An 8,392-nucleotide genomic window follows, 5' to 3' on the forward strand; every position below is an offset into this window, starting at 1 on the left:
TCGTGCTATACAAACTCCAGTCTTAGCAATCTTTATTTGTCTATTTGTTTAAACATTTTTTTTTCTTTATTGATTTTAGAGAGAGAGGAAAGGAGAAGGAGAGAGAGAGAGAAACATCGATGAGTGAGAATATTGATTGGCCGCCTCTTGCATGCCCCTCACTGGGGATTGGGCCCACAACCTGGGCATGTGCCCTGACCAGGAATTGAACAGGTGAACCACTGAGCCACACTGGCAGGGCTTATTTGTTTCTTTACTTTGTACTTCTATTTTATTGTACTTTCTTTTATTTTCTTCTACGTGTACTTTATTTTTTAGTGCTTTTGACTCCTAGATTCCCAACGTAGCCCTGAAATATATCTTGTGGAGTTGTTTGAGTCTTTATTTCATACAGCTTGCTGTATTCTGTTGGGCTTTGCCACCTTATTGATATATGCTCTCTATTTTATCTAATAGCTAACTTTTCCCCTAGGTCTTTGGTAGTTTTGTATAATAGTCTTTGACTGTATTGCAAGACACTACTACCTGGTCAAGGGACTAATGGGGAAGTTGAAGTTCCTTTGACGATTTTTATAATAACAGATATCTGCTAAGTACTTACTATGTGGCAAATGCCATACTCCATGTTTAATACTCATTTAATGATTATAACAGCCATTAGAGTATTCATATTATCATTTACGGATGAGGGGAGCAGGGCGTTAATAGACATTAAGTGACAACCAAAGTCTACATAAAGGTACAAAGAGAGCTTGGCTTTGGGTCCATGTGTCTCTGACTCCAAAGATCTTTACTCTTGCAGTGACTCTTTGTCATAGTGTCTCTCATTGAACATTGCTTTCTCTTCAAGTTGAGCCCCTGGCTTCAAACCATTGCAAAGTCTAAGTCCTTGTTATAATCAGAAAATGACATTTTACTTATATGTGAAAGGCAGCTATCTCTTTCCCTGATTCTCCTGTGCAGGTGAGAATTTATGCAGACAGAGAGAGTCTGTGGGGATGTCTCAGATAAAAATGTGCTCTGAGCTTGTAGGTACGAAATCCACCAATACTGCCTCCCACTCCCTCTGGACGTTGCTCAGCCTGCACAGCCATTTATCCTGCATCTTCAGCTCACCAGGGTGAAGGCTAAATTTTCAAATGGCAGTTCTCCTTATAGATGAAGGAAATGCAATCTGGTCTTGCCCGAGGTTTTGATTTAGGGAAGAAAGACCACAAGAGGCTAATCAGGGTCCTACTGACTCATAATTTTCTAGTGCCCCTTGCACAAGGTGTTTTCTCTGGCAAAATGAAAGTCTCGACCTAAGGCAAACAAGGTTATTTCTAGAAATGATTTATTACTTCTCACAGATTCAGGCCTGGGATGCTTATATGGTATTTTAGCTGCTATAGTAGGCAATGAGAAGTGAACTGGATTGAAGCTATGTGTGGAGAACAACCATTTATTAAGAACCATATTGAGGTTTGAACAGCTTCTAAAATATAGGATTCAGGAAAGTGTCTCAGGACCCAGGTATGTTAACAGTACTAAATATATATTTGCACAATGAATAAACAAGAAGAGAAAGTCCAAGATTTACTTTAAAAATAGAGTTTAGTGACTGAATTTTCTGAAAGGAGATTAGAAGAAAGTTTTTAATAGTCATTTATTTTATTCAAGCCTTCAGAGAACATATCCTATAAAAATAAAAGCATCAGGATGTAAGAATAAATGAATGTTGCTGTTTTTTTTTTTTAATGTTTCTAGAAACAAAACCCAAAAAGTATTTATCAAGAGTTAAGTTGGTAGAATAAATTGTCATATTTTTATTCTATGAAATACTGATTTGTATGTATTTCCTGGAAGAGATATGCATGAAAAAATTAAGTGAGAAAATAAGTTCTAGTGTAATTATATATATACATATATACACACAATGAGAATGAGAATGAGAATGAGAATGGGAGAGGTAAGGAAATTACTAACTTTCTTTGCATACAACCAACCTTGCATGGTTACACTAGTTATAACAACACACATTCTTTTTAATAAAGCGAAGGAAAAAGAATAAAAATTTAAAAGAAGTCTAGTCTACCCTTCTAGTTAAGAAATCACTGATGCTTGACATTTGAATGGAGTTCTATGGTCTCTTAAATCTGAAGAACTTGAGTTTTGTTGCAATATTAAAAGGCCCTCCCATCTGACATAGCAGTGGATTCTTGGGTAGAAACTCAGCGTCTCCAAGGCTCAGTGTCCTTTTCTGGAATCTTAGAGATATGAAACTGATGGTTTCTGAAATATCTTCTATCACAGATATTCTATCTCATTGTTTAAAAATAATAACACAGAGATTGAAAACAGTGATGAAGCCAAGGGCTTTAGCCCTCTCCTTCTTCTTCACCCTACCTCGCCCCCCAAATCCATCAGTCCACCTACAAACTACTTCAAATAAACTCCTGAGCGAAAGAAAAACAATAGGATTATTTTGTAAACTACGCTTCAAAATAATTAGCCTGACCATTCCCTTACTACATGTCCTTGTGAAAACCTCTCCAAAGTAGAATTCTAGGTCTGCGACTATTACAACTTGCTCCATAGAACAAGTCAGTATGTGTGATTAGGATCAGAATAGGTCTTCATTCACAAAGTTTAAAAGACACTGTTTGTTTGCAAATATCCTTTGGTAAAGACACAGTTTAAGCCTTACTACTCATTTATATCCCAGTAGATATCCCCCCCTTTTATTGAATTTATTGGGGTGACACTGGTCAACAAAATTGTACTGGCTTTATAAAGTTTTACAGATCTTTTTCAGAAGAGCAAGATTTTGAGACAGAAACATGGGGAGAAGGAAAGGGGCATGGAAGAAATGGAGTAAACACAGAGGGGAGGAGTTTCAAGAAAAGTGAGTGTAAGGATGACAGGTACTTCCAGAGCTTGTCAGAGGAAGGAATATACTTAGACCAATAAACAACCGCTGAGTCTTCCTTGACTTCCCTTTTTCTCTCCTACCTCACATCACATGCGTATGAACATCTCCTCAGTCTTCTCTTCAAATATATCCGAGTTCAACCACTTTCACTGCACCACTGCTCCCAGCTCAGACCGAACCACCATCATCTAGATTATTGCAAAGGCATTGAAAGTTACTTCTGGCCTCTGTCCCCTTATAATCTATTCTCAGCGCAGTAACCAGAGGGACAGTTTGAAAACCTAAGTGAGATCAGACAATCCTCTGCTCAAAATCCTTATTCTAGTGGTTTCCCATTTCACCCAATGTTAGAGTCGAGTCATCTACAAGGTCCTACAGGAGATTTTCCACCTCAGCTCCCATTAGACACACCTGGTGAGCTTTAAAGAAATACTCATATTGGGGGTCTGATCCCTGAAATGTTGCTTTCATTGATTTTATGGTTGGGGCACTGATATTTGCTGAAAGGTCCCCAAGTGATTCTAATGAGCATCCAGGGTTGAGATTCTCCAGTCTGCTCTCATTTTCCTTGTTATTCCTCTTGCTGTCTATCCTCCCCTTCTTTTAATAAACTCCAGTCACACAGACCTCTTGGCTCTTTCTCAAATGCACCAGGCATACTGCCACCTCTCTTTGTGTTCTCTGACACTCCCTCTAGTGAGTCCCCTTCAGGTCTATAAAATGTCAAGTATCCCACACAAAGATTCCTAGCAAATTATGAGTGGAAGGACCTTGGTTAGCATTTTGTAATTCTTCCCCTTCCCTGAATCAAACTCCTCAAGCTAGACCAGATTCTATTTTCCTCATACATAAGTAGATTTCTTATTTGATAATTTAGCTTTCACTCTGGTGACCAAGACGGTACAAGATAAATGGTCTGTAATCTAGACAACCGCTGAAAGGAATCAGAGCTCATATTCATGTATTTTCTGCATGCATGCTCAGAGCACATTCCTATTTAACAAAAGTTCCTATAGACACATCCATGTAACCTTATATACACATACACAGAAAAGGTATGTACAGAGACTTTTACCAGAGTTTCTGAGGTCTCTTCCAGCATAGATATTCTATGATTTGTTATTAAAAATTAACACTAACACAGATTTATAAATGATAATGACATGAAAACAGAATTAAGTAGTAGCTTCAAGAGATTTAGCCCCTTCATTCCCTATAATCTATCAGCCAACCTCAAATTACCCCAAATAATCACACAATTAAAAAGAGGAATTTTTCTTAAGTTAATGAAGAGATTTTCAACTGGTATGCTGCAAAAATTTTTTAAATGCAATACCTGACTAGTTAGGCACACTGACCTCTTTTCCCTTGGATTGTCAAATAAAAAAATGACAATAGTCAACACAACAATAGCTGTCCATGTGAGTGGATCAAATTTATACCTATTTTTTGTTGTTAAATTGGCACAAAAAAAATTGGGGGGGGGGGTGTAGTAATTAGTTGTGTGCCATGATGTGAAAAAGACTGAAAATCACTGTGTTAAAGCAGTGGTCTTATTGCTTATTGAAAGGTGAAAGCCCACTGGCTTCACCATTTAGAACACATTTGTGTCTCTGGATCACCCTCCCTGTAGAAGTCTCATGCTGTGTCTTCTAGAAAAGCTTTTGGGATTTTATTGAATAAATAGACCTGTGTGATTAGGGTTGTGTGATTTATTTATGTGGTTTAAAAACACTGACTTTAAAAACTTCAAATACCCCTTGGGAAAGGTACAGTTTAAGCCTGATTACTCATTTATATTTCAGTATATGATGTTTTTAAGAGTGCTTGGTACCTAATGGGAGCTCAAAATGCATTTGGAAAATAAGTAAATCAGTGGGTTAATTCTTGAGTGTTATCTGAGTCTAATATGGGCTCCATACTCTGAGAGAGACCTTGTCTGCTGTGATTTTAAGTTATGTCCAAGAAGACACCTAGAAGAGTGACCTGGCCACAACAGAGGGACCTGGAGAGATTCTTGGCATGTCCAAAGATGTGGAAGGAGCATTAGCTGATGACATGGAGATTTCATCTCCCGTGTTATGGACACTGCAACTGAGAGCTCTCCAGGTTTGCGTATGTGGGTGAGTTTGTGTTTGGGTGATCACAGAAGAACCCACAAAAGAGCTCACCATTAAACATATGACAAATCTGGAGAGGAAGGACCAACATTAGCTCACAAAAGTATTGATCAAGTTGAGATAGGTTATGTGGCAAAACAGCTCCAACCAATAAAAGCTGCAGGAACTGTCAAGAAGACCACCACACACTGGATTTATGGCTTAAAATGGGCAGAGACCAGCTTCATCCTAAGGGTAACTTTAGAATTAATTAATTTTACCTAAGGGTAACCTCTAGCCTCATTAATGCTCACTGTAACACATTAGATGCTGAACAACACATCATGATTGGAAATGGAAAAGAAAGCCTATATGAGGACACAAAATGGCCCACAAACCTCCTTTGAGAAATCTCCACCCCTTTCCTGGGAAGATCCTGAATATTCCTTCCCCCTCCCTTGAATACCCTCTTCCCTGATTAAATGAATATCAGTAAAGGAATCAATTTCTGCTAAAGGGGGGCTGCTCTCTCTCTGGAGTAGCTTATTCTCTGTCTCACTGCTTCAGTAATAAACTCACTTTCACTTTAAACTCTATGCAATTCACTTCACTTTATTTAATTAATTTATTTTATTCTCATCCGAGGACATTTTGCATCCATCTTCAGATAGAGCAGGAGGGAGAGAGGGAGGAGGAGAGAGAGAGAAACATTGATGTGAGAGAGACACATCGACTGGTTGCCACCCACATGACCCCAACAGGAGTCAGGGACACATTGCAACTGAGGTACATGCCTTTAGTGGGAACCGAACCTGGGGCTCTCTGGTCCACAGGCTGGCGCTCTAACCACTGAACCAAACTGGCCAGGGCAATCACTTTCACTTTAAACTGTATGCTGGCTTGTGTTTAAATTCTTTCTCATGTGAAACCAAGAATCCACAGTGGGTTGCAGACCCTGGGGTCCCTGGACCCCTGGAATGCCTGCATCAAAGTACAGTCTTTTTTGAACTTCCTGTCTTCCAAGTTTTCTCATTTAACCTCAAGCTTGAAGTCGAACAGAGAGAAGACCTCTTGTTCTTCTCTAACTGTACGTTTTCCTCCTACAGGCTTCTGCTGTGGGGAAGGAGATGCGTAGGCTTTAATTCAAGTTTGGACTTTTGATTTATTAAGGACATAGTGTTGCTTTGTATTTTAAAGTGACTCTAGGATTTTTTTATTTAAGAGTATCCAGAAAAAGTAGTCGGGACTGCCTACATTTTCATCTGGAGGCAGTGGAAATATTAATCCAACAGAATAAATTTGAAGAGACCGTGGGAGATAAAAATGAAGTTGTTTATAATTCTGTGCCATGAGTCACGCTTGTTACGTATGTCTACCTCACAGCTCTTCCTGATCAGCGTGGTATTGACTCTCATGTCAGCCTGAAAATATTTTTGTAGCAAGTCAAGCACGTATTTAGTTGGTGCTGAAATTTCACACAAATATTATTTTTAAATCCCCATGAAATTGTTAAAGTAGATTAATTATTTCATTCTTTAAAAATAAAGCCTTTCTGGAAAGTCTTTGCTTTGAGATAGTCAAAGGATCAGAGTAAATCCAATTCCTGTTAGTAGAAAAATCTACCAGTAGTAAACTCAAAGCTCACTGTTTAATTAATTAATTAATTAATTATTTTTAATCCTCGCTCGAGGATATTTTTTCATTGATTTTCAGATAGAGTGGAAGGGAGAGAGAGAGAGAGAGAGAGAGAGAGAGAGAGAGAGAGGAACACTGATGTGAGAGAGACCCATTGACTGTGCTCCAAACCAGCCAGGGCTCAAAGCGCACTTATAAAATCTCTCACATTCACACTAAAAATACCTGCTGATTTGATCTGTGGAGGTTACCAGTTATAAAGGAATTGTTTTTAATGGACTTTATTTTTTTCATGGGCTACATCAGATATAGACAATGTTGAGACTTTCCTAAGGAAAAGAAGAGTCACAGTCTCCTGAAATCATTCTCTTTATGTTTAGGGCAACACACCTTAACATTTGTCTGACAGAGATGCAATTTCAGTCCTAAACAATTGTCTTCATTTTTTTTTTTTTTAATCCTCACTCAAGGACATTCTTCCATTTATCTTCAGATAGAGTGGGAGAGAAGGAGAAAGAGAGAGAGAGAAACATCAACGTGAGAGAGACACATCAACTGGTTGCCACTCACACGACCCCAACCGGAGCTGGGGACAAACTGCAATCGAGGTACGTGCCCTTAGCCGGAACCGAACCCAGCACTCTCTGGTCTGCAGGCCAACACTCTAACCACTGAGCCAAACCAGCCAGAGCTGTCGTCTTCATTTTTGATACAATGGCCTCTTCTTGTGGGGATGGCTTCTCAAAGTGTCTTGGTCCATTGAGACCTGCAGTCTTGTAAGCTGCAGGGTAAGGACTGTCCTGTGTTTGTTTTCTTCCTTCAGACTGCAGCCAGGCCTGGTGTTTTGTACACAGTAGGGGCCAAAGAATGCTGCTGACAGAATGCCTGGGTGTTTCAGGTTTTGGAGTGCCTTTTAAATTTGAAACACGGACGGCATTAACACTAATGTTTTGTGGCTCCTGCATTGCTTTTGCTGTGCTCTCCTCATTTAGACTAATTACTGTAATGGACAGAGCACCCCATCTATTTTGACAGTTAAGATGGAGGAAATTGGAAATTTGAAAAGACCATAAAGGACAGAGTCTCAAAAAAAAAGAATCCATTAAAGTCAGTTAAAAGTTATCTCCAATCCTCAGCCTTCAGTATCTCTAACTTAAAATGTTCTATTTTGTTAAAGCATAAATGAAGTGGCTTCTTTTGTTCCCTCCTGAAGATCAAAAAACCCATTTCTCTTTGGAGATGGTTCTCCTGCCTTTGTGTGTCAGTGTATTTAAAATTGTATATAGGGTTCAGTAAGAATAGGTAATCATTCCCTTTGTGATTTTGGAAGTGAATGTTCTCCTGAGTCCTCTGAGAGGATGAACAGAGATGGGCATATAAAAAGCTGGTTTGGCTCAGCGGTTAGAGCGTCGGCCTGCGGTCTGGAGAGACCCGGGTTCGGTTCCCGCTAGGGGCACGTACTTCAGTTGCAGTTTGTCCCCGGCCCTGGTTGGTCGTGCAGGTGGCAGCCACTCGATGTGTCCCTTCACGTCGATGTTTCTCCCTCTCCCTTCCTCACTCTCTCTCCCACTCTATCTGTACAAAAAATGGAAAAATATCCTCGGGTGAGGATAAAAAAAATGAGCTGGTTTGGCTCAGCGGTTAGAGCGTCGGCCTGTGGTCCAGAGAGATTTGGGTTAGGTTCCCACTAAGGGCACATACCTCGGTTGCAGTTTGTCCCCGACCCTGGTTGGCTTGTGCGGGTGGC

Source organism: Molossus molossus, unplaced genomic scaffold (genome assembly GCF_014108415.1).
Source record: "Molossus molossus isolate mMolMol1 unplaced genomic scaffold, mMolMol1.p scaffold_m16_p_11, whole genome shotgun sequence".
NCBI lineage: Eukaryota > Metazoa > Chordata > Mammalia > Chiroptera > Molossidae > Molossus > Molossus molossus.